The sequence below is a fragment of the Megalops cyprinoides genome, chromosome 20, assembly GCF_013368585.1.
Source record: "Megalops cyprinoides isolate fMegCyp1 chromosome 20, fMegCyp1.pri, whole genome shotgun sequence".
NCBI classification, from domain to species: Eukaryota; Metazoa; Chordata; class Actinopteri; order Elopiformes; family Megalopidae; genus Megalops; species Megalops cyprinoides.
In genome coordinates, this window is record NC_050602.1 from 15,228,509 (window position 1) to 15,254,293 (window position 25,785).

At 40.2% G+C, this 25,785-nt stretch overlaps 1 protein-coding gene across 2 annotated transcripts in view; it reads left to right on the plus strand.

Annotated features, from left to right (window-relative positions):
* The window catches only part of LOC118795665 (F-box-like/WD repeat-containing protein TBL1XR1), a 48,708-nt gene that overhangs the window by 13,380 nt on the left and 9,543 nt on the right, over positions 1-25,785 (plus strand). The window contains exons 2-3 of one of the 2 annotated variants that reach the window (XM_036554311.1): positions 13,814-13,879; positions 19,235-19,303. The gene's annotated coding sequence lies outside the window, so the exon portion shown is untranslated. The remainder of the gene's footprint in view (positions 1-13,813; positions 13,880-19,234; positions 19,304-25,785) is intronic. The other variant, XM_036554312.1, reaches the window with a different exon arrangement.

Genomic DNA, 25,785 nt, shown 5'->3' on the forward strand with positions numbered 1-25,785 from the left:
TCTGCTAATTGACAGTGAAGGTGCTGGTCGCTGAATGACCCAGGAAATGTGAAATTAAATACAAAAGCCATGCTAATTAGCTCACGCACAATGTTTCGGGAATTCATCCAGTGCAGCGTCAGTGCAGAGAACTTGCACATCTGTTGTCAACACTGATAAGAGAGCGCATAATGTGAGAGCTTTGTAACCATACAGTGTGAGTACATCTCTGTAGAAACGGTTTACCGATGAAAGCAACAATAATTCAGAGAAGGACAGACCTGCTTGAATAGTTTTGACTTTTGAACAATAGATAATATAGGAGAGGGATGTTCACAACAGGACATGTCACATTCATGTTATTAGTATGTAATGCAATAATTACATTTAAATTTCAGTATTTAAATTTCAAGCACATGTGTTGATGTCAGTACAAGAACTATGACATAACGGTAGCGTGACCAGATTGTGGGAAGTCAAATCTGGGATACAATGGAAAGGTGTATTAAAATGCTATGTATGATAAAAGATTTCAGACTATGCATGTTCATGCAGTCTGCACATAACATGGGATAATTGCAATGTAGTTAACACAGTGTAGGGCTTTACATTTGTAAAAGTTGTTTTGCTCAGGGCTAGCTAAATTGCTTATGTTAAATTTTGACTAGGTCAAGGCTAATGTGTCCTCACCAACCACCCCATTAAGTGAAGTATTAATTGCCAAGCTGCTTATAGATTCAGCTCAGCTTTTTTGATAACATGGTCAATAGTATATCAAGAATGTTTGTAGTTATTGGTGATTTCATTTATTTCTTGAATTTAGGCATGGGTGAAACACAAGGCATAATTTTCATCCTTGTCTGATTTGGATAACATGTGTTCCAGACAGAAAAAGTAAACTGTCTGTCTTAATGTATTACACATCATTTCAGAATTACCATTATTAGGAAAAAGCAGTTTCCATTTTGATAGTTTGACTATTTAAAGATTTGTTAGTAATACAGTAAGATGTTTTAATGGTTTCAAGAAGATTGTCAGAACAATGGGAAATTCCATGAAAAATCCAGCCTGTAATGGCTAAAGCAGGGCATGAGGTCACCTTGCTCATCGATTGTCTGTAATGTGTCATAGCAACGTGCCATTTAGTCTGACTCTTCTTTTTCAGAAAAGGAACATCAAATGGCTGCAAAAGAGTGGCTGTCATCTGTAGGGCAGCACGGCCTGAAATGAACACCTGCCAGCCTGCAAGTGTGGATAGATTTTTTTCTGTGGCTGGTTAAAGTTGCAGGGTCAATAGACACTCTGGCAGATGCTTTTTGCATTAAAATAAGAATAAAAAACGTGTACATGTATTCACATATGTAGTACTATCAAACATTACTGTATCTTAGGTGTCAGCTTTATCTTGGTGGCTATCTGTCTTAGGCCTCTCAGGAGCCGGTTAAAACATAGCTTGATTAAAATAAATTATTTTGGCTGGTGAATTTTTTTTCATCTACCCACCGCCATGGCTGGTGGACCAAAAAGTAAATTTTGGACCATGGGGCCAGTGATGAGATGGGACTGACAAACATGATTGCAATAAAACATGCACGGTCCATATTCTTGCCATCAGACAGAAATGCAGTCCAGAGACAGAGTGAGTGATACAGTCACATGGCAGGAAGTAGCCTATTCATTTTGCGCCGCGGAATAATATGACCCACATTCCGGCATATTTTAGAGGGAGAATGTCGGCTTCCAAGTACTGGAAATGTGCACAAACGATTAAGAGACTAAATGACAAATCCTTCCTTTAAACTCCCTGACTCCCTGATCACATGTTGCATTTCAGTTGCAGTTGGTTTTTTCTAGAATTCTGTACTACCACAAGTGATGTACCACCACACCGATGTTTGCAAAGTCGGTTAATATTGCATTGTCAGAAAATTCTGTGGGTTTCAGCTGGCCTGTCGGCATAGAAATTGCAGTGGTCGGTGACCCAGAGGACAGGTTTGGTTTAATGCTGTGCTCCAGAGCTCCAGAGTTGTCTGCAGGCTGCATATTAGACTGGCACAATGAAAACACCAACTTGGTGCAGTACCATTGAATTGCCATTCAGATGTAACAAGCGACACTGCTTTCCGCAACCCACAAAAGCCAGTCTAGAATGTTCACCACTTAGGAACATAAACGACCTCCTTGGGCTTCTTCTTCCGTTTCAGTCCAGCCACATGTGTTGTGATGCAGTATTTTCAAGATATGTAAATTGTAAATTGAACTCATTTACATGGTGTTTTTCAGCTATATTTGTGACGAAGGCAGCTGTCAGCAGTTTAAAGCCAAGTGTTCAGAGCATTATGATAAATTTCATTGAAAAGCCTTGTGTGAGTTACAGGGAATATGTGCCCATAGCTGATTTATCCTTATGTTTTTCACACAATTATGCAAGCCTCCCCCCCAATCCACACACACACATGCACAGAGGATTTTGGTGGTGTGTGTTGAAGTGACCTTATAACAGAAATTTAATATCGCCTTGGGGAGAAAGCTGTTGCTAATACAGTATGCCTGATGCTGTTCCCAATCTGTATCATCAAAGAATGTCATCGGACTGCCTAATGATATCTATTTTCAATCTCCTTTTCTTTTACTCAGTTGAAAAAAAAAAAATAGAATGAGGCAGACTTTGGCATTGTTTTTTTGTGCTTGTGTAGAGACAGCACAAATGGGACTCTGCTAGAAAATGCTTATGTAACTAACCCATTATTTGCAGGGGACTCTCACCATGGAAACATCCCAAGGTCTTTCTAATGCAATAATGTTCACCATCTAGCAGATGGGTCCAAATTGTGCTGGCAAGCAGCAATGGCACATCAGGCTAGAAACTGTAAGCTCACGTTGTTTTTTATAGTTTCTATTTGTTTTCTTTTTTGGAGGTGGGGGTGAACATGTTCCGGGGTAATAATCGCAATATGTTATTCAGGGGCAGTTGTGAATGAGTTGTGCACAGATTTTACCTTAATGTAAATATATCAAATGTAATGTTAAAATGTGTTGCCATTTATTATATATCAACTATTAAACTGACATCCTTGTCTTGCTTTTGCTTGCTCATGCTGTGTCCCAGCTCACAGTTGAGACAGTCATGTGAGATGTATGCCATCACCCACAGCTTAAGAGGAATTTCTATGTTCTTTTTGAACTCTGTTGACATACCAAACATTCTAATATATGCCCTGTATACTTGTCTACTCCTGAAAGATCACATAACACTGTGATTGTGATTGTCGTGCAACCCTTGAGTCGTCTGCGTTGTTTGCTGTCAGGTAAAATGGAAATTCTTCTTTAAGTGGATGAAGAAAATGATGGACAGTAATCTGACTGCAATTTACTGCATTACAGAAATACTTCACAAGTATGCAGTATTCCAGATGGAAGAGAAAATAAAAGGGTTGTAATGGATTGTGGAAAGTCTGACTGCAAGAGCTGGATATGCAGTGCATTTTCCCCCAGACCAGTTGCAACACCCAACATAAACACACAGGCGCGCACACACACACACACACACACACACAGAAGTGCAGTACTTGTATCTGCAGGGGGTGGGAGCCTGCTCTTGTGCTGATTTATGGTTCCTGCCCCCATTGCTCCCAGCTCCCCAGGGAGGTGCTTTTAAAAGCAGCATTCTTGCCTGTGGAAAATGGATATGAAGGAAGCGCTTTGTGGCTCCTGTATGGACCTTAAGTGGGTAATCTGTGATCGCTGTCCATTATTTCAACAACATAATATAAGATTATATAAATGTTTATAACTGTGAACTGTTCCATGAGAGCTTATCACATGACTGATGTGCAATGTGAAAGGATTGGAGGAACTTTGACTCAAGAAAAATACATTCAATAAAGGGCTGATTAGAGGATCACATCCATTATTTCAACAACATAATACATAATTATATGAATTGTATACACAGAGACACATATGCATGTGTATAAAAATATACACACATAAATTATAAATATATATATATATATATATATATGAATGTGGTGCAAGGGTTTGCTCCATGAATTGGTGGAAAAAGAGCCCAGCTCATAGCCATCAGCCACTGACAGTGGAGGAGAAGGAGGAGGAATGTGTTTGAACTAGAAGAGGCAGGTTTTCTTCTGAGATAAATTGCAGACAGTGGGAAGGGAAGAGCAGATTTGTTTGCAAGAAAAATCCCAGAGTGCCTGCAGATACTGCATTCCGCTAGATTGGATTCCTTTTTATGTGAAAACAAGCAGTTGCTTCCAGAAAAAAAAAAGAAAACTGAGAAAATGAGAGAGGACTTATGAAATGTTAGAAATGCCTATGTAATGATTTCATTGTACTCTTGGCTATAACGACATTCGACTGCCGTAGACATCGTATTTGTTTTGCGGTTGTCACACAGGCCTCTTTCACTTGCAAAAGGCTTTAAATCATTGGCGGCAATGTAACCAGTTTTTTGTGTTCATTTTCTGTTAAAAGCTTTGGTTGGTGGCGACCGGTGAGGCAACGCCATCGAGGGGACTTGTTTATCAGCATTTCCAGGGCACTTGTAGTAAAACTACCACAGGCTGTGCGGCTACAGAACTGCTGACCCAGTTTCACTGTGTGATACAACTGCCTCCTCACACCCCTGCGTGCCAGCTCACGCTTAACACTTTCCACGCCAGGCCCAGCCCGCAGCGCCTCACCCACCTTGTCTGGAATTTCCCCTTTAATTAGCATCCGATCAAACAGCGAGCAGAGCGCGGCCGTATAGTATTTCCTCTCATTTGCCTGAACCGGTTATAGATATGCTCGCTTATCACTGCAGTGTCTACTTGTTTTCTTAAATCAGCAGTCCAAGATGATTAGCAATGTAAATGGCAGAGGCTGTTTTTTGTCCAACGCTATACTTATGTATTTTGCTGTGCATTCCATTAATTCCTTAATTTATACAATTTTAGGTTCAGCATTATGGGAGATGCAGGGTTTTTATTGTTGTATTTGTAGACCTGGGTTTGGCCTCATGCATGGGCCATACAGCTCCATCTGTATTACTGGACTGTTCTTTGATTCAAGCAAAAAACAAACAAAAAAAATCACATTTCTGAGCCTATCAAAATTATTGATAAGGTCTTCAAGCATAGTTGTATCATGTTTACCTCTCTGTGTCAACAAAAATGTGACCCTTTATAAGGAAGGAATGTTAGAATGCATTGAGTGGCCGTCAGTACAGAGTACTTTGTGGTGATATATCTGAACTCTCCACTGCAAGGGAAATAGTCCCTTATGAATAACAAAGAGCAAAGTGCAGCTGTGGAGCTGAGCCCTCTCTGTTGAAGTTCTTGAGAAGCCGGTGATCATGCAAGCAGACATTTCCCCTCACCATAAACCACATGGTGAAAAACAAACATGTCTCCACAGCAATGAAAACGATTGTGAGAAATTTCTACAGAAGCCCCAGACAGCCGTCTGATTGGGGGGAGGGTAAGGGGGGAGGGGCAAGGACACAGCCACGTTCGAAACACTCGAGTCAGACAGACGGTTTTATTCACAGCTGTGCTGTTATCTGCACAGTCTGATGTATGTGCTACAGGGACTTGTGTGTGACATTTCCTATTCTTAACTGGTTTGGACTACCAGCCAGGACCTGTGTGTTGAATTAATTGACAAAAATTAATCTCTAGATGTAAAATATTTAATTGAGTATCATCCGGTATATCTTTAACAATAAAAGTTGTATTCAGTACTTAATATAATTCACTTAAACCATAATTCAAACTGTCTTCTCTTCGTGAAGGTAACTTCATCAGCACAGTGACGTAGAAAATATTGCGTGTTTACCAGGAGAATAGCAAAGGGAGTGAATGCCAGCCAGTTATCTATTTCAGAAAATCGATCTCAGTTTCAATTGTCTGGTTTGTAAAACAGTCTTAAGTGTTATCAGGTAGATACCAGGAAACCAGGAAATTGTTAACATCGCTGTTCCAGTGAGCAGTAAGACGTCAGATCCAGTGATTTTGATTGAGACTTTGTGAATATTTACAACCTACTACTTGTTTGAATAAACTGTCAGATGGAAATATGACAAATAGACATATGACGAAATATTATGGTATCAAATTTTGTTAAAAGTATGGTATTGTGAGGTGAGTGGGTCATGCAAAAAAATAGCTATGCTCTTAATCTGTCAGGCCAATTCATTTCTTCCAGACATTTGCTTGTAGGTAGTTAACTCAGCAGAGCGCAAACAAGAAGCCAGCATTTTTTGTTGACTTTTGTTTAGTCCCAGGCACCTTCTTTGAGCCTCTTGTTTGCTGTGCAAATTGGTGGCCATTAATTAGTTATTTATTCATTATGGGGTGTCCTTTGGTAGTCTTCTGTATCTTGTGTCTTCTTTCATACAGGTTGATAATTAAACATAATGTATTTCTCAACAGCCCTTCCCTGCTGTGATTGTGCCAAAAAGAGGCAATACTTTCTCTTTGTTCTGTAAAACAGGCTTATTTCAATGTAAATAGTGCTTCAGTACTAATAGCAATATATAATTTGATCCAAGGAAAATGCTTGCATGTCAGAGTGAAGGTACTTATCCTTAGGGATTTTGTTAAAATGGTTTGTTACGAAAGCATAATTTTGCTGTAATATGCAAAATGCCTTGTTAGCTATATTGATGGATGTCGTTATGATCTTAGCAGTGTTTAAGCAAATCTGGATGGAGATTTCCAGAGCTGGGGCCAAGCTAGCAGGAGCTAGAAGGAAACCTCGCTAGCCCATTCATCATGAATTTCCATTGGAAGACCCAGAACTGTAGCTAGCCTGTAACATCAGCTTAAATGCTGATATCTGCCCTGGTTGAGATAAGTGCCTCAGCAATTAGTGGTCCAAGGCTAAGAAACTGCACCTCATGTTACTGTCACCCTGTGGTTATTTACTGTGATCAGTGGCACACTCGTTTCTTATTTCCCTCTTCACAGCTGGGTGTAAGCATGCCAGTGTTCCTAGCAGTAGTAGATTCAACAGCCTGGAACCTGGTTTAAGTCAGCCTGCCATGTCCCGACTCTACAGCTGAAGAGGTGTCTGAATGTGCATTTGACATGTACATACTGCCTGCACATCAACTTGGAAGGGAATGGAAATTATATTGTTTTAATTTTTCAAAAAAAATTTGGTGCATGTGAACGTGAAACTATGATATGAATGAATGGGAAAAGCCGCTTTGATTGACAAAGGGATTTTCCATTCAAATTCTGGACTTTGCACACCCTGCATCGATAGCCCTGTTCATTATTTGAGTTGGAGTCTATGTATTACCTTTGAAAGAAGAAGAAAAGGCCATGTAATATAAATGAGAACAATACACATGCAAAAATGGACACCTAGAAGATCATAGTTAAGTAGGGGAGTGCTGTTTCAGCAAGATAAATTTCCCCAGATTAAAGGAAATTTAAGCAAGGAATTAGTGTTACAATACAATAATCAATTTTTACTGGATAACAAAGTTGCAGTTGAGGTGGGTGGTACACTAGGTAAGCACATCCATACTTTTAAACACTAGTTTGGCAGGCAGGGGTTTTCAGAGAGAGGGCAAGCTTATTTGACAGACATGAGAATTGAAACCTTGTCTCATGCAGCATAAGGCATGACAAAGGATGGAAATGAGATGCAACTGGATGACAAATCCATTCTAGCTAATATTGTAATTTTGGCCTTGAAAGCTATTACGTGACTCCCTTGGAATCGGTCATATGTGGGTGTTGGCAGTCGGAACTGAGCTGGTAAAATGGGGTGATACTGAAAGAATTGGAGTAATAGGAGCACCATTTAAAAGATTCTCTTTATCTCTGTGCTGTACCGATAAGTGGACGACAGCCAGTATTCAAGGGAGAGAACTTGAGAGAGGCTGGTAAGAAAAGTAATGTACTTTTCCTGCACTGTTGTGACCCACAAAGTGCTCCTGAGCTTCACATCTTATCTTATTACAGTAGTTGCTTGACAGCTGTGTATTCAAGACCCAGAACCCCCCAACACACACACACACGCACAGAGATTCCCACACAATTTCCACAAAATACATTTCCACACACTTTCCCAGTTTGAGACACTGTGGCCCTGTTACCTGTCTTGGGTGTGGTATAGCCAGGCCGGATTCCAAGAAGGATTGAGTTGGTTCTCAAAATGTGTAATGTGACTGTTACTCAGCAGTAAAACAGTCAGGAAATGGGCAATAGTTGGATGTAGGTTTTGCTTGGGATTTCATGAGGTTTAGCTAGCTTCTCAGCTATCAAAATACTAAACGTTCATAATGTCAAACATTACAACTGACAGTTCGTTCTGGACCTCTCTATGCAGCGTACTGAACAGCAAAAGATATGCGGGTATTGCATGTGTTGCAGAACACAGGAGTTTGTGTATGACCTAGTTTGAAGTTGGCTCATTGGATTTAAGACTGTAACACAACCTGACTACAGCGATTGAAAACTATGTAAGCCGTGTCAGCCAGTTCCTTCGCCTAAACAGTTCAGATTTCTAAAAAAAAAAAAAAAAAAATTGCCCTGTTTAGACTACACCAGCCCATTATACTATTAACAAGATAGATTTACTCAGAGAAAATCAGGAGATTCCTGTTATCAATGCTGTCATTAATGTTGCATTCAGTGTGAATTGTTCTACAGCCACTCTACTTTGGTACTGTACGTCCAACAGGATTTGATATTTAGGTCAGTGTTTTGCCGCTGCATCTCAGGGGGGTTACCGTGCACAGGTCAGATGTACACAAGTACAGACTAGAGGGAGCTGGCTGCAAATATTGGGCCTAATAGCTTTATTCCTTATGTTATACTTCAGTTTCGGTGTCTGCAAAATGGAGATACTCAATCTTGTTAATGAAGTGGAGGAAACTTATCAGAGACAAGTGTCATTAAGCTTAATGAAGAAGCATCATCAGCCGAGCTGTATGCTGTAACGTTTCTGAGGCCTTTGCTAGGGATGTGCTGTTTTCATGTTTTATGTGGCCTGTAATTAAGAAAAGCTTAATTCATTTCTCTTCCGTTCACGGTGATGTATATTTGACTTAGGTTATTTGATTGCCATTTTTTCACTTGTCTTTGTTTGACTGTGAGGTATTGGTGGGTTGGTATTCATATTTTTTACTTTTTTAAGGAATATTATGGCAAATGTAAAGGATAGGGGAGGTACGGAGTGCTGCTTTACCCTATACACTGTAACTAACAAATTCCTTCTTCTGTTATGTCAGCATCTCCGAAAAGGGTACATGCTATAAGCTGAAACCACTGCAAGCTTACGTTGCATTTTGTAGTATGATTGTTGCAATTGATAGTACTGTTTCTGCATGAACACAATAATACTCAGAATTTTGAAACTACCTTTCAGTGGGAGCAGCAAATATACAATTTTACATTTGAGTTCCAGGAACTCTGACAGACTGGTGTACAAATTACCCTGTTTTTTGGGGGACAATGTTAAAATAACAGACTCTAACTATAATGTGTACTACCTGTGTTTAGGCTGGGTTTTGTGAAATGGTCAATTACCATGTTTGTAGAGGGATATTACAGTGTTGGTTGTTTTGGGCAGCAACATTTCTTTGTGTTTTGGTTCAAATACACTTCTTTTGTGTGAAAATGGATGTTTCAGGGGATTGTGCATGGACTAGTCCTTATTTTAATGTTTTTTGCAAAGCAATTTGTAGCATAAGATCATTTTGCTACTAAGTGTGAAACCAATCACAAGCAAATTGGCTCTCTTATAACAGGAGATTAGTACATAGATAATAATGGCCTTCAAAGTTATTTTTTTTAATTGGCCAGTTTTAAACTGGAAAGGAGTATCCTTGTAACGCTTTTCAATGTTTGACAGTGTGGAAATGTGGAGCATACATTGCAAAATTTATTTATTGTCGCTGTTTTTATAAATGCAATTTTATGCCTATATACTCATATTCTATATATACAGTTTGCAGACAGGTTAATTATTTGCGGAGAGGGCAACTGAACCAGCTTGATTCAGTGAAACATTAAGCATACTCAACCATCATTCATTGTACATGGCTTTCCAAATTATTCTCCTCGTTCATCATTTTTTTAAAGTGCTTTATCAGTTTTCACTGAAGGCCAACTCTTAAACCTGTGGGAGCTCTGAAATACAGAGCAGCACTGCAAGTGAGCAGCATTTCACTTTTAATTAGCAGGACACCGAGTCGTTGCATTTGTAAATGTAAGTGAAATGTGCAAATCTGGTTTCGGTGCTTTTAAGATGGAGCCAGACATTAAAACTCTCCCGGGATTATTTTCCTTTCTGCTGGGGCGCCTCTTGGCACGAACACACAGTTTTAATGTTAAGGGGCTTGCCTGTGTGTGTGTGTGTGTGTGTGTGTGTGTGTGTGGGAGAGATAGAGTGTGTGTAAGTGTGTGTGAGAGAGAGGGAAAAAAAGAGGGGAGGGTGTTAACTACAGATCCCATTAGCTGCACAGTCAGCATTTAGAATGCCGCAGTGCAAGTTATGCCACCACAGTGGAGAGAATGGCAGTGGCAAAGCCTGATATGTAACTTCATTGTTTTTAACATGCTTTATTGCATTGCATTGAATCATGCTACAGAATCCAGTTGCCTACATATTGTGGTTTTGTTGGCAAAAAAACAGTAACAGTGGCTATTGAATACTGACTTTGTGACCTGAATGCACTGTTTCTGTACAGGTAGTGTTACTTTTTGCCCATAAATGACATAACAGGAGTCCAAGGGGGCTTAAAATGTTATAGAGTTGTCACATTTCAAATGCACATCCAGTATGTCAGCTATTGTTTACTGTGCAGCTTTAGAAGGTTGTGTGGTGCTACACATTTATATAAGGTGTAACCTTGAGAACAGCCGTACCAAAATTATACTGTAAGAATCTTAGGGGCTACTTTCAAATACATTTGAAATATTTTGGGGTCTGATGCTGTAATATATTTGCAATGGTGAACTATAGGTGTTTTCACTCTCTCTCTCTCTCTCTCTCTCTCTCACACACACACACACACACACACACACACACACACACACACACACATACACAGACAAAATCCAGTGTATTAGGCAAATGTTGAGCAGTACTTATCAGTGCTGCCTATGGGCATTATAGACAATAGTCGTGGATTTTGGAGTGATTTTACACTCCCATCCTCACCACTAAGAGTTTTTGGACTTGCTCCCTACTTATGGTGCTCACTACTTCCCACAGATTGGAGGCTTCCTACTCAGCCCTAGTCCTGGAGGGCCACATTATCTGCTGACCTCCATTTATACACTGAACTGACTGAAGCATTTAGTTTCCCTCCATTTTCTGGGACCTTCCCAACACCAGACCAGACCACTGTGTTTCAGCACATAAGGAATGCTGCCATAGATCCGTGCATTTGCTGATTGATGGGATCTTTTGTAAGTCCCACGAAAGTTAATAGTATCATCTTGTAATCTAAAGGGGACTGTAGAAATTTGGAAAAATTGTAGAAAAATGGAAATTTCTGTTTAGCCTCTCAATGTTGTGCTTTGTAATCACTGACAGTCATAAAGTCCAGAGAAGCTTCTGTAGTTCTGCTCTCGGTCACTCAGCTCCATGTTTCTAGGAATGAGGAAGTGAGATGTGAGCAGTAAAGCTGAAGGTTTAGATTTTTGTCAAGAATGTGAATCATGCTCGCCCGTTCGCAGCAATTCCACATATGGCCATGAGAGAACCACTGCACAAGCTGTACACAGTTTGAGCCTGCTGTAATGGAATCATGCTTCTGCCCATCCATTGTGCTGGAAGTAGTTTGCTTCTCAGTGGCAGGAGGGTTGTGGGTGAAAGAAAGCATTATGAAGCCTCATTCTTTAAGGCCCAGCTCATTTGCCCCCCAGTGCGCACAGCCAGTACTCTTGACTGATTCATGCTGTGGTTGCACAGACTCGCTTCCTCACAGAGGGGCAGAGGGCAGATTTGTTTTTCCTACTGCTCTGAACACTGGCATGAAAAAACAGCATGTGTTTCATCAAAGGCCACATTATCAGAAATCACACTGAATTAAGTTTAAAATGTGTGACGGTGTTGTTCTCGGCTCTGCTTTTGCCTCCGTTTCTATTTTCAGCTATTTACTTAAAGGCAAAGTCGTGAATGAATAGGCTCAGAAATTTTGGGTGATGACTTAATGAAGATACTGCAGACTTCTCTGTCCCTCCCAGCATCCGCACCACAAAGACAGACACTGTTGCATCTGCCAATATGAACATGCACAGACCAAATGTAAACGGCTCATGATAATGAGTATTTTAAGAAGTGTTTAATATACAGACAGCAGTGCTACTCTGTCACAAGTCTGGGGCTGGGTCTATATTAATAAAAATCCAGTGCGACTCTGGGAATTGGCTTGAAATTCATTCCCGCATAAAAGTTTTTTTGTGCTTAAGTGCATGCTAAAGGCACCCTTAATTAATTTACAGTAAAGAATTGAGTCAGCCTCTTCCACAAAAAGCCAGCTGTCTCATGGTTATGAATCAAACACATGTGAAGTTCATGAATGTACGTGCATTCCAAGTATGGGCGTAGGTGTTTCATTCTGTCATTTTGCAATGTCCTGATCTTCTGTTAATGAAGAGCTCTGCCCAATCAGCTGCCAGGCATAATGGCATACTATGAATAACCCTGTTGCGTTCAGTTACTACTGTTAATGTTTTGGTCTCTCAACAGATAAATGTAAACAGACATACAGTCCATACACATGAATAGAAATGTACGTTGTTAGTAGAATAAAATACATTTTTGCAAAGTCTCACAGTGTCGCCACCAATAAATTGAGACTGGCATTATTTCTTTGTCTCAGAGATGTGATTGACTCCTAATCTAATTCTGTGCTGGCTCTCTGGATGTGAAGGTTGCCGGTCCGATTCTTGTGTTGGTCAGTGTTGCTGTACCCTTGGACTGGGTACTTAAACTGAACTGCTTTAGTGGCCTAAATATCCATCTGTACAACTGGGAGCATGTAAAAATTGTAAGCTATGCAAGTCACTCTGGATAAGAGCATCTGCTAAAGAAATGCAATGTTTGGTCTCCTAGGTCTTAGCGAATCAGTCACACGCTTTTCTGAGTTCAGAACCCATTTGTCTCAGAAAATCAGTTAAACGCCACTTTGGTCTGTGAACCCTAACAGGGAGGGATGGTCAGTCACGTTTCACGCACTGCTGGAAGCTCTTCCCAAGCCACGCATAATGAAAAACAGATCTCGGCTGTAACCTTTCCTATTAAATCGAATAAAGCCCCTGTCCACCAGTAACCTGCAGATTTGTAATCTGCCTTTGCCGAGATAAGCCACAAGTGTAAGCAGCGAGACAGATCACTGCGACAGGACAGATGATGAATGCACAGGCTACGTGGCTGTCTCAGGGTTAATTAAATATAGCATGTGTGACTTGCAGACGGGGGGGTTATGCTGTTGTGGCTCACATGTGACTTGGGCGTCCGTTTACAGTTATATCCTCTCGTAAACTCTCTGACCGTATCGTCCTCGAGCTGCAGGGAATTATGCACCGCACAACATCATAATGTAACGCATTTCTTGGTTGGAGTCCTGAGAGAACGTAGTGAAGGCAATAAAAAAAAAGGCAATCTGCATGTTTAACAGCCAAGCCACTATTGTCAAAGTTGAGTCATTTGGACTTTTTAAATGTAGGCGTTCTGTTTAATATCAGTTTTGTTTCATTTGATGTACTGATTAATTTTACATGGCATATCTTACCCATAAATGGATAATAAATAATACATATTATGTATCTAATACATTTTTTTCTTGTTCTTTGCCCTGTAGACTGGACAAGGGTACTCTCGTACCGCGAGGTTGTTGGTCAACATCTGAACTAAACTTGATCACATGGTAAGTGCAAGTTGCTCTTCATACTCAAATTGGAGTACATCCTGGGTTTATAATCCAAAGAGTGCAGGGTCCTGTATGTTGTAAACTAGATGTACAAGATACTTCACTTTTGCCAAGAAAGTTAATAACATGGTCTTCTTATAAGATAAGATATCTTCTTATAAGGATAATAAATCATTTATAAATTAGTAAATTACAAATTTGATAATTACATAATAAATAATAAAAAAACAGAATAATGGGAATAACCTGTTATCGTGGACTATTATTTTATTATATATATATATGTTTCTCCTTCTACCTTTTAAAGAAGGCTGTAATAGGTTCATGCATACATTTAGTTTTTGCCCAGAGACTTAGTCAAAGGGAATTCATCATAGAATGGGTATCTTTGTTTTTGTATAGTCCCCAAACACAATGTCAACAAACACAGCTGGTCTGAAAATGGCTTCTTTCCCCCAGTGTCGCTTGTTAGTTGCTTGTCATTGATCAAATATTCAGCTATTCTGCTCTAAATGTGCTTGTTTCTATCTGTGTTGCTAAGTGAGAAATGAGTGTCTTATTTTTCTTGCAAACCAAAATGGTTGTGTTGTATGTGAGTATGTGTAGGTGTGGGTACATAAGTATGTGTAAGCGTGCTTGACTTTAGGTACATGTACATTTTTGTGCATTTGTGTGTCTATGTGCATGCATTGGCTTGTGTATGTGTATGTGTGTGTGCGTGTGTGAGAGAGAGAGATAGAGAGAGACAGAGAGAGAGGCAGGTGGTTCACCTGGACTCAGATCCTACATCTATGAATGAAAGTAAATGTCATACATTGCAATGTCAGCCCAAGTAACTTCCCGAGGGGCAAGTGTGATAAATCACAGGATCTACATTCCACCTTAGAGTTGCCTTTGTCTCACTGTACATCCACCTACAGCCTCGCTGGCGGGTTCTGAAGCTGGCTTTCATACAATCTGAGGTGGTTTGTAAGCGACCCCAAGCTGGCGTTGCGCAGTGTGAATGGAGCTGTTGAATTGCCCGTGGGCTCTGGTATATTAAACAACAGCTCATGGTCTGCTTTTTCAAATCACGGTACTCAAAACAGCTGCTGTAATTCTGCTTCTATGTGAAAAATACACTTAGCAATGTGTGTTCTCAGAGACTGACGACGGTCTCCTCAAGGCTTCATTTTACAACCTGCTCATTTTAAACTGTACTGCAAGGGACCAGTCGAAAAGTGTCCCAAGCTGACTGTGTTCTTTAATTCATTGATGTTTTTTCATCCACTTACAAGCAGTTTCAGAACTGCCCCTCAGGGGTGTGGTAGGAAAAGACTGCTTTAATAAACAATTCATCAGGAGACGGGTGGAGTCTTTGAATGCATCAAACCATCAGATTTGTTAACATGAGTCTAAGTAATGATGTGAAAGGTCTAGAGCTCAAATAGGGTTTCCATTTTTGTAAATTATTTTATCATCTTAATTCAAATGTATACACAGTGCATGACAGGTGAGAGGACGGTTTTGCTGTGTGCATTGTGAATAATATCACTCCTGTAGTTTGCAGAGGTTTTTGCAGCATCTGTCTCTGGGGTGCCTTGTCACCAGAGGGTAAAAGCCAGCTTGTCAATGTGGGCAAATACCTGAAAAAAATATTGTGTATGTGATCAGTTATTGCCATATGAGTGTGAAGAACAGGAAAAATGATTGCCTTATATTATGTACAAGTGGTGGCCCACCCCCTAAACTATCCAATTTTTTTGATATCATTAGATGTGAAAGATTTTCTGTTAAGATTGTTGCGATTGTTGAATAATTTTGTTGTTGTTGTTGAATTTTGCCTTTTTTAGGGTGGCCAATATTATTCAAAGTATTTGAATAATTAAATAACAGAGTAATCTACAGTATTAGCATTTTAGAATTTACACTTACATGAAAGGCGTATAGGCCTTATTAAATATTCTGTTTAAGTAGTGATGGTGCTACGTAGTGTACAATGTGTGACAAAAATTATGTGTACTGATTATTGATGAATTATTTATGAAATTATTAAAAATGACCTTATTCCCATTTGATTAGCAGTGGATAACCTGGCTTCATAGCTCTCTTGCTCTAAATCTACCTTGCTAAGTTGCTACAGTGCCTGTAGTTCGTTAACTCCTTAGATATCCTGCACAGCGTGCTTGCTATATGTTAGATAGATGGCTTGGGTCATAAAGTTCATTGAACTACTCTGTGCATTTATAGCTAGCTAAGATGTGCCTAGTTGTGTATAATTCATAGAAGTCCTGGAGTAAATTGGCAATCTGACCTGCTCTCAGGGGGTTTTATAGTGTTCACGCTACCGCTGCTTCCCCAGTTTCTCTCCTAGCATGACAGCCACCTTTCATCAGTGCTTAGTCTGTGCCCTTCTCCCTCACTGTGTCAGCGCACTGAGCTCAGATTCACTGAAAGCGGAGGCTGTTGTGTAATGGCCTTTTTCTGTAAAGGTGACATGAGCCAGTGCACCATTTTTTAAAATTTGTGTGGTGATTTGAAAGGTTAAGTGTTTTCTTCACTGTGACAGTTACTGTGTTCATTTAGGGGGTATTTCATAGATTACATTTGAGTGTGTATTTTGCATTAGATCAGGTCAAAAACTGATCAGATGCTGCAAAACCTCAGAAACTGCTTGTTCCAGGTATATATTTAGAGAGAGAAAGAAAGAGAGAGAGATCGATTGCTCTTTTATGACTATTTGCACATTGTCACACAGATAAACTACTTCTCTAGGTGATCAGTTAAATGTAGGTGAAAGATGCAGGCTATACCATCAGACTCATCACCAGCACTTGGTTTCAAAGAGAACTTTGTCCTTGTGGTCGGGTCAGAGGAAGTCTGATACAGCAGGTGCACTGACAGTTGTAAACCTAAACCCCTCCCTCTAACATGTGGGGGAAGGGACACCTGTTCCGCTCTACAGTAGGCCCTATATTTCCATGTAAACTGCCATAGGATGGCTTTCATAAGTGTTTGTGCTTACTTGATAGATATAAAATAAGTGCTTAATTACATCTCTCAGTATTTATGACAGTTTGGGACAGGGGTATAGACTAAATAGGCTGGGCTCTGCTGCTAAGTAAAGGCATGAAAAAAAATATTGCTCTGACGTGCGACAGGACCTATTAAGCTGAATAAGCTGTGTAGAAAAATCCCCTTGTAAATATCCTTCTTCATAAATTTGTTGATGAAGCATTTTGAGTATTCAATACTCAAAGAATATTCTTTCTTCGTGTCATAAATATTTGTTTATCTTCCAGTAAGTTCTCTGTTTTACATAGGGTTTACACAACAGTCATTGACACAGGATTTTTTTTTTTTTTTTTTTTGGAGGGGGGCATTCAACTCATATCCCTGTCGACACATCAGGGCTCAACATTAACCTTTGCCCAGTTTCTTTTTAGATAAAGTATTTCTCCTAATTCATCGTCCACCATTTCAGAAAACCGGACAATAAAATATCAACTTTAGCCTGTCTTCTCTCATCCTCCTTAAAACCCAACAGTATTTATTTTCATCTGAAAAAAAGTATGGCATTCATAAGACTTCCTGTGTGTGAAATTCTCATTGGGGACTGCTTAATATCGCAAGTTTGTGATCGGTAGTACTAGGCTACTGCTAATCAGTGGGTACACTAGGACTGGAGAGACGTTATCTCTGATCCACCACTGTGTATCACTCTTGACTTGCGCACACACTTTGTTGAGACACCACTCCATGACGAGCTCGCTGTTCTTAGCATTGTCATCAAGCGAATCAAGCCACCCTTTTTATATATATTTTACTATATTGAATGTATTTCATTAAAAAAGTGCCATATCGCTGCTTTGTGTTGGTAGCTTTGAGGTGTAATTATGGCATCTTCAACCTAATTACTAGCAGTAGTAGGCTAAGCAAGAAGGCTAGCTTGCCAGCTAGAAAGTATGTCAATAATTTGCTGCTCCCTCAACAGAGAGGTGGCAGGGAATTTATTTAGTGTGTTGGCTTGACAAGGCAAACTCATATAATTTAGCATGTTAACTTGTTTTTACTAACTAGCTCTGTTACATTACATTCAATTATGTTCAGGGGTTAATTTTTGAAAAATGCATGCAGCTATCTATGATGTTACTTACAGTCAAAGTCTTCAACAGGGAAAACACTACACTCGTATGATTGTTTTGTGTTTTTTCATCTTGTAGACTAATTAGCTAAGAAATAGCTTAACTATGCAGCATCTCCTTATTAATGATATAAGCAATTGTCACTTTGTGACCTTGGTCTGTATTGCAGTGAAGAGATTTGAATTTGGCAAGAAGAATTTACGATTCAAATTCTCTCGAAATTCTTCTGAGGGATTCTTCTCTCACCCCAAGACCAGTTTTCCAATGACGGTTTTCAGCTCATTTGTTGGTGTCAGTCCTTTACAGGGCAAAAGAACAGGGCACACTATCAAACCTTTTAATGCTCACATGCTATCCCTGGCTTGGAGAATTTTGTGTTTATTACCCACATAGAAGCAAGAGTCTGGTCAGCAATGAATTTCCAATTGTCCCAGACATCCGGTCAAGAAGTGGCAAGATAACGTGCAAGGAAACGCAAGCCAATGGATAGCAAGAGGAGCAGATTAGTTCAGTTCTGTCCAAAACGGATGCTAATAATGATATCTACTCAGCAGGTGCAGCCTTACAAAGAGGTCTCAGATCTGTAGGAGAGACTGCGCTTGTGAAGAAAGTGGCAAAGATCCCAGTCAATCGTCCAAGAGATCCAGTTCACATACCACACTGAACAATAGGCTACAGAAACTGGATGTATTCCTGTTTTTTCTTCCAGCTGGTTCTGTTTGTTTTTGTCAACGGACAGATGAATGTGTGATGATCGCGGGTGCGCTGTTGTTGCACAAATGATCCCATTCACACCCTTGAGTTTGGGGCCTCGTTCAGGCCAAATGGCCCGATGTCAGATGTTTCACTCTGTCTTTTATGTGTTGGGTTATAAGGTTCATTGTGTAAAATGATGTAATGTAGTGCTGATGGATCCACAATATCATCAGTTCTACACTGGCTAGATGATTGCAGAGAAAAACAGTTCAGTCGCAGGTGTCAGAAATAATGTCACTGCTAGTGTATAGCATTCAGTAGGAAACTGTCCTTTCAGCTAATGTAAGCCCCATCTGAAGAAAAAAAGGAGTTTTGGGAAGGGAGATGAGTTTAAGCTTTGGATAGAAAGAAGGATGTTCTCTTTGAGAACTACAAAAACTAAAGAAACGTTTTTGCTTAAATCCTACTCATTCATTCAATTGTTATTTATATAGATTTACATAAAAGCTAACATTCTCTGTGGTCTTTGCAGGTGCTCAGACTCTGGGGCAGAACTCCTGTAAAACCTTTGTGTTGTGGAAACCTCAGAGTTAATACTGTGGTAAGTCTTACACAGAGAGTCGGAAAAATAGTGGGGAAAGAAAAAGGTCTTGGCTGATGATAAAGTAGCAGATTGTGGGATCATGCAATCAGTTTAATTACGCCTCCTTATTCTCAGGGGCCTCACTCACACTTAGCCATACTTTTGAGTGCTCTCCGGCTACTCGTTGTGATGCCTGCTGGTGGGAGGGGTCTAATGTGGGTGGGTGTAGACACGCGTGTCTCCTCCTGCACACTCCAGCCCACTGCCAGCCCTGGACTGACCACCCCAGCCACTGCCCAGTCCACAGTGTGAGGGTGTCTGCTTAGTTGCATTCCTACCTGAACGTTTGGTGGTCTGCCATTTGGAATGATATATATATATATATATATTTATTTATTTTATTTTTTTTAACTTAATCAAAACCAGAGAGCAATTTTCAGCTTTTTATTCAAAATGATTAGCTCTACAAAAAGTTGTGGTTTTATTTAAAAGACTGTACTTTATTTAACCATTTATTTATCTGATGTGTCAGCAGCTATTTTTAGGGTCACTTTTTCCATGCCTCCCTGCACTCGAAAGCTTTGTGAGCAGTGACCCAAATGCAAACACGAGTGTGTTGTGACCGGTGTAAATTCCTGTGTGTGAAGGGTAGAAGGGCAAACCTTTGGTACTGTCTGGAGTGCTGAGCTTCAGTCTGCTAACAAGAGGATGGATTCTCCCTGACAGGCTCTGACTTTGCCGGGGATTAAAGCAAATTTATTATTGATTGGCCCGTCAATGCATTAGCCAGGAAGGCCTCATTACGGCCTGTCTAGTCACCACTCCGGTTTGTCACGCACAGTTTTTAACCTTCAGCTCACTGCTTACCAAAATCTGTAACAGCTAATCTCTGATGACATCAAATCTATAGCCTTGCTGTGGTCTGTTGATTCCTTCCAGGGCATTGGTTTGCTCAGGAGCCTGCTACGGGCATCAGCAGTAGAAGCAACAAATCTATGTTGAAGTGCCATTGTGTACATTCAGTTGTAACAGGTGTCCTCCTACTAGGATTGTGTTTACAGTTATTGTAATTTAGGAAACCATTTATTTTGCGCAGTTGTAAGATGATAAATCATTGTAGTTACAGTTTGCATTTATATTGTGAATTATACTTGGGTGCTTTTTATTGTTCTTGCTTCTTTTGGTAAGGTTAGCTAGCATGTGCAACTGGTTTTGCTTGCTAGCTAGATTGCTGTCATCTGAAAAATATGGAACTGGACTTCCTGATTCAGTTTTAAAAAGATAACAGCTACACTGATGATGTCCCCTCTGTTAGCCCTGCTGCCCCTTCTTGGATCAGAGGTATGATAAAGGCTAAATGTGAAGCTTTAGTCCTTAGTTGTGGTCCTAATAAGCCCTGATACAGACAGGAAAAAGAAAATTGGCACATTATGTCCTTCTACCTCCGACTTCCAGTTCTGATACTGGAAGAGGGGCTACAGATTATGTTTGCCTCAGTTCCATTAGGACTGATAACTAATGCCTGCTGCTATCTCCTGGAGTTGCGAAAACTACTCCCTCGTTCCCTCAAAATGGCAGCCTCTGCACAACTTGGCAGTTGACAATGTCGTTCAGTGAGATTTAGATCATAGATATTATCTGAATTATTTGTAGCCTACATAGAAGCATTTCTGTAACGTTATTGAGTTCCCAAGGCTGCTGTCTGTGTCTCACATGCCATTAACCTTGCTTTCATTTACAAACAATTTGTACAGTTGGGCATCCTGTCACGCATCTGCTTGTACAGTGACAGAGATTATGGAGAGAGATGGAACTGGTCTCATTTCTGAGATTAAAGGATCTTGGCATGAAATTTGTTTGATGCATTAGTACCGTAAATTCAGGGAGATGTTTTTCACTTCAATTTATTAGCATACAGAAAGAAGGCCTTTTTTCCCCTTCATTATTTTCAAGTATTTTCGTCAATATTTCATATATTGTCTTGCGTAACTCAGCTATCACTGATATCTGCTACTGTTCTGCAGTCCCAGTTTTTAAATCCTAGGATTCCATCTTGAAAAGAGCCATGCAAAAACACAGATCACAAAAAAACTAATGAAAAGATCACAGTTTAATCCACTGTCCAACAGAATGTAAAATAGTGTACACATGGGCATTTCTACATTTTTTTAAATGACTGAGGAAAGTGTACTAATTAAGAGTAATAACTGGATGTAAGCTGCTAAAATGATCTGTGTTTCCTCATTCCTTAATACAGATTGGCTTTTTTGGTCCTGCAAAAAGAGAACAAGAGACAGGGTACTGAAAACAAACAAGGAAATGAAAGTCTGCTGGAGATAATGACCAATAAATATAACATGGCTATGGGATGAATCAGACTTGTGATCATTAGTCTCATCTTAACTGGGCTGTCTTGCCCTTACACCCCTTGCCATTTCCCAGTGCTTTTAACTGCCTGTACAAATGTGATTTTCAGCACATCACAAATCAGACACATCAGACTATCGAAGTGACTTTGAAAATATGCTTTGAAATCATGTGTAAATAATAGGGGCTTATCAGTTTCATTTGAATATGCAAAGCGCTGTTCTTCATTAGAATCTTTCGTCTGCTCCCGTATGATATTAACTAGCGTGACAGCTTTTGAGCTTGACAGTCAAGGGACAGAGTAGACATTAGTTAACTTAATTTGTCTTAATAAATAAGTAAGGTTTCCGCTGTGCTGCTAAATTTCATTATTTCGTGAACATACTTTTTGCATTGTACTGGGGGGTCAGTATTATGATTTATTTTTAATGGAGGGCAAAGCCTCAATAAATTAGTCAATAAGAAATTAATGTGCTATTAAATATTTAAATATGTAATTAAATGGTGAATAAAGTAATTAAGTCATGAAATGTTTCTGCCTTGCCTCACCATTGCCTAGAGGCCTTTGTGAGTGACAGGACACTAACCAGTCAGACATCTTGAGTATGGAAGGCTGAATATTATCATCATGACTGTTTCCAACATGAGGTGTCTTGACTTGAGACGTCAGCAGGACACTGAGATATAGGATATTAAGCAATAATGGGACAGTAAACAACTTATCATTTGTCAAAGGACAGAACTTTTAGGTGCACTTTTTAAAGCTGGCTAGTGGTCTCAGGGATCTCCCCGCCTTAGAATGTGGTTTTTCTTCATGCACTGCTTATCTGGCCCAATCAGTGCAGCTTGTTTTGGCCATACAAGCGGCAGTGCTATCAAAAAGAAGCATGTAAGCTACCTTCAGAAGACTGGAGGCTTCGCCTCAGGGGATAATATCCTCAAGTCACGTTTGGCCAACATCCCTTAAATCAGATTTTATTTCTAAATGGCTTTTCGGTATTATTTTAGTCACTGAGCCGTTTGGCCTCAGCCGCACAGTGGCCGGACTTCATTAGCTTTCCAATCAGAATTTGCGGGAGCTTGTACCACAGCTGCGCATCGCTGCATGTTAATTAACAAAGGCTCACGCATGGACGCCGGGCAACGCCATACTCAGCGTCAGGCCTGCAAGAAATGTAAACCCACAGGACAGGAAAACATCTGTTAGCTCTGACTTCGCCATGCAGAAGCATCGATCACTTTGTGGTCATCTTTAAGAGACTTTGGCGCAAACGTAAGCTGAGGAGAAAACTGAAGGATGGCATGTGGTGTACTGGTAAAGGAAGTGGTCTTGGGACAGGAAGGTTGTAGGTTTGGTTCTCAGGAAGGGTGTAGGAGAGGGAGCAGGGGTGTTATTTCCTTGGATTGCTGTCTAAATACCCAAATGTGAAAACTGAATGTCAAATGTAATATATGTACATTCCTTAGATAAGGACATCTGCTCAATGATAATAATAATGATGATGATGATGATAATAATACATTTCAATAATAAACAGATGTGAAGCTGTTAAGAGTAGCTTGCAGAAATCTACAAGTGCTCCAAGTGCTTGTTTCTAAATCTTTCCTGTTTTCTCACATCTCATGGTTTTTATGGGGGATATTTTTGGTATCATAATAACTCAGCAGATTAGCATATTTAAAGTCCATTTACAGAGACTAATAAATTTAAACTTGTAGCTGTTATTTGACTGTTCATGACTTGGTCCAGATGTTGCAAATTCAGTTGTGCTGGAGAATGTCACATGAGAAGTAGGTGTGGTGATGTCCTTTCAATCCATTGGCTTACTTTGCATTTTGTGGGAGTTTTTAACAGTGGCTCAGTGCTGCGGAGGCATGCTGGAAGGGAAGCTGGAAAAGCTTACATCCACGGGCTCGGAGTCGTTGTTCAGATCCGCAGCAGTTTTTATAGGCTTTTATAGTCCGCTCTCTTCGGGAGCACGCCTCCTACGCGCACATTAACTCCGCAGCCTTGCTTAAAACCAGTCGCCTGCGGTGGTTTGTCAATCCATAATCTTGAGCCGTAAGATGTAATGGCTGCTTCCTAGAAGGCCTCGTAATTATTTCCAGTTGTACAGGGTGATGTCTGTTGACCTAGCCAGGGCCAGTGGGATACTTGAAATGCTCGAAAAGGAGGGAGGGGGCAGCTCCACTCCTGTTCCACTGCATTGTTCTTTGCTTTGCTGTTTTGGCATTGATCGACACCCATAAAATAGGTCAAAGAAAGTGACATGTTTATTTTACTCACGAACATTTTACCTCCACGTCCGTTTGAGATGACATCTGTTTTTCTTGGGGCATGTAACTAGAACAGCTTTGTTTTCTTTTTTTGATCGATGTGTGTTTTGCCTTTTAATGTCTCCTAATTGTCCTACAGTGGCAGTATGTTTTTTTTTTTCTTCATCATGAAGGCTTAATTGTGAAGCGACATTATTGATGAAAAGCATGTTTTCTCAGGGTAGTGTGACGACTGGGACTTTAGAGAATCACTGAAGAGGCTTCCCTACTGTCATTGCCCACGACTTGTGTGCCATGATCGCTTTTCCTTCCTCACACATTAGCGAGATAAGGTTTGTTACAAGAAAATAGGGAAGTGTAATTCCGTCACCATGGTAGATAAATCACAAACCTGAGGACAGTGGCTGTCAGCTCACTATCTTGTTCTGATTTGTATAATATAACAGGAGGCTCCTAAAGAAGCAGGTTAATTGCTGCCTTCCCCAGCCAGCAGAACACTGCCCAAATGGCATCTCTTATCATAAATACCTGATTCACAGCATGTCCCCCGGGATCTCCCTTTAGACTCAAACCAAAATTAAACAACCCTATCATCCCCTGATATTACGCAGTCGCTATTAAACAACTCTTGAGCTAAGCAGGGCTGTGTGGGACGTTATGTAACCATGGATTCTCTCTGTGAAGATTACACTCCACGTGTATCAAGTGTAACAACAGTTTGGTAGTGCTGCTGGTCACGTCAGTAGCGTTTCTCCACAGGAATATTTCAGCACAGTGTTTCAGCTTTGGTCTTGAGAATTTCCACAAATCATGGCATCGATTTGTCAGACAGCTGTGAGTTGCTCAGGTGACATCAGTGGAGTAGCACGTACCTTCCAATAAATGCCAAATAAATGTGGAGTGAAAAAACAACACTTGGCTGTGTGCAGTGTATGAGAGGACTGAATTCACCTCTCCCTCACAAGCACAAAGGTCACAATGAGACAAGCCTAATGTACAACTGAGGGGGAAAAGTATTAAAAGCATAATTCACCACAGTATATAAAAGGTGCTGTGAAGAACTACCATTCCGTAAGTAGTTTAAATCTGATAGGTATACAATAATATTATGATTTTTTTACTCAGACAGCTCCTCTGAACGTTTTTGGAAGGCTTTGCAAATGTATATCCCACAGACAGAATGGGCTTTTTTTTGGCCTTCAGCTTGTATGTGAAATGAAACAAATGAGCTCTGCTGTAGCAATCGATAAGAGCACCTGAGCTGCCCTCCTTTCATTGTGGCAGCCTGTGGTAGTGCAGCTTTGAATTCCAGTTCCACCTTTTACCAGATGCCTACATTTTTGATATTCTAGTATCGCCCCTGTGTGAATCGATCCAATTCATGCCGAAACCATTTGCAAAAACACAGGCCCACGCATTTGCCACGATGCTCTTTAGCATATGTGTGTAGGTCCGTGTTAGGAAGTATGGAGTTTTTTAGTACTGTACAGCTTGTCTTGTTTTATTGCTTTTTTCCTAGTAGCTCTGTTGTGGTTATGCAATGTTTTGACAGGGAAATAACAGCACCACTGTGGTGCATTGTGCCGTTTTCCAGCTGCACATGCTTTCTGCAACAGATTTATAGTGGAGGCTGAAATCAGCGCTGGATGGCTGGCAGAAAGCGCTTCAGTGGGATGGGTCTTTGAGGCCAAATAAAAGAATAAGTGTGGTTTGGGTTACCATGAAGAAAACACAGCAAGTTGGTAAACCATTTTATTTCTTATGGTCCCAGACTGCATTTCAGGGCTAGGAGCTTGCTTGTTCTGAGTCCAAATAACATGATGAAATCATTCTTTTTCTCCCTAAGTGGCCACTTT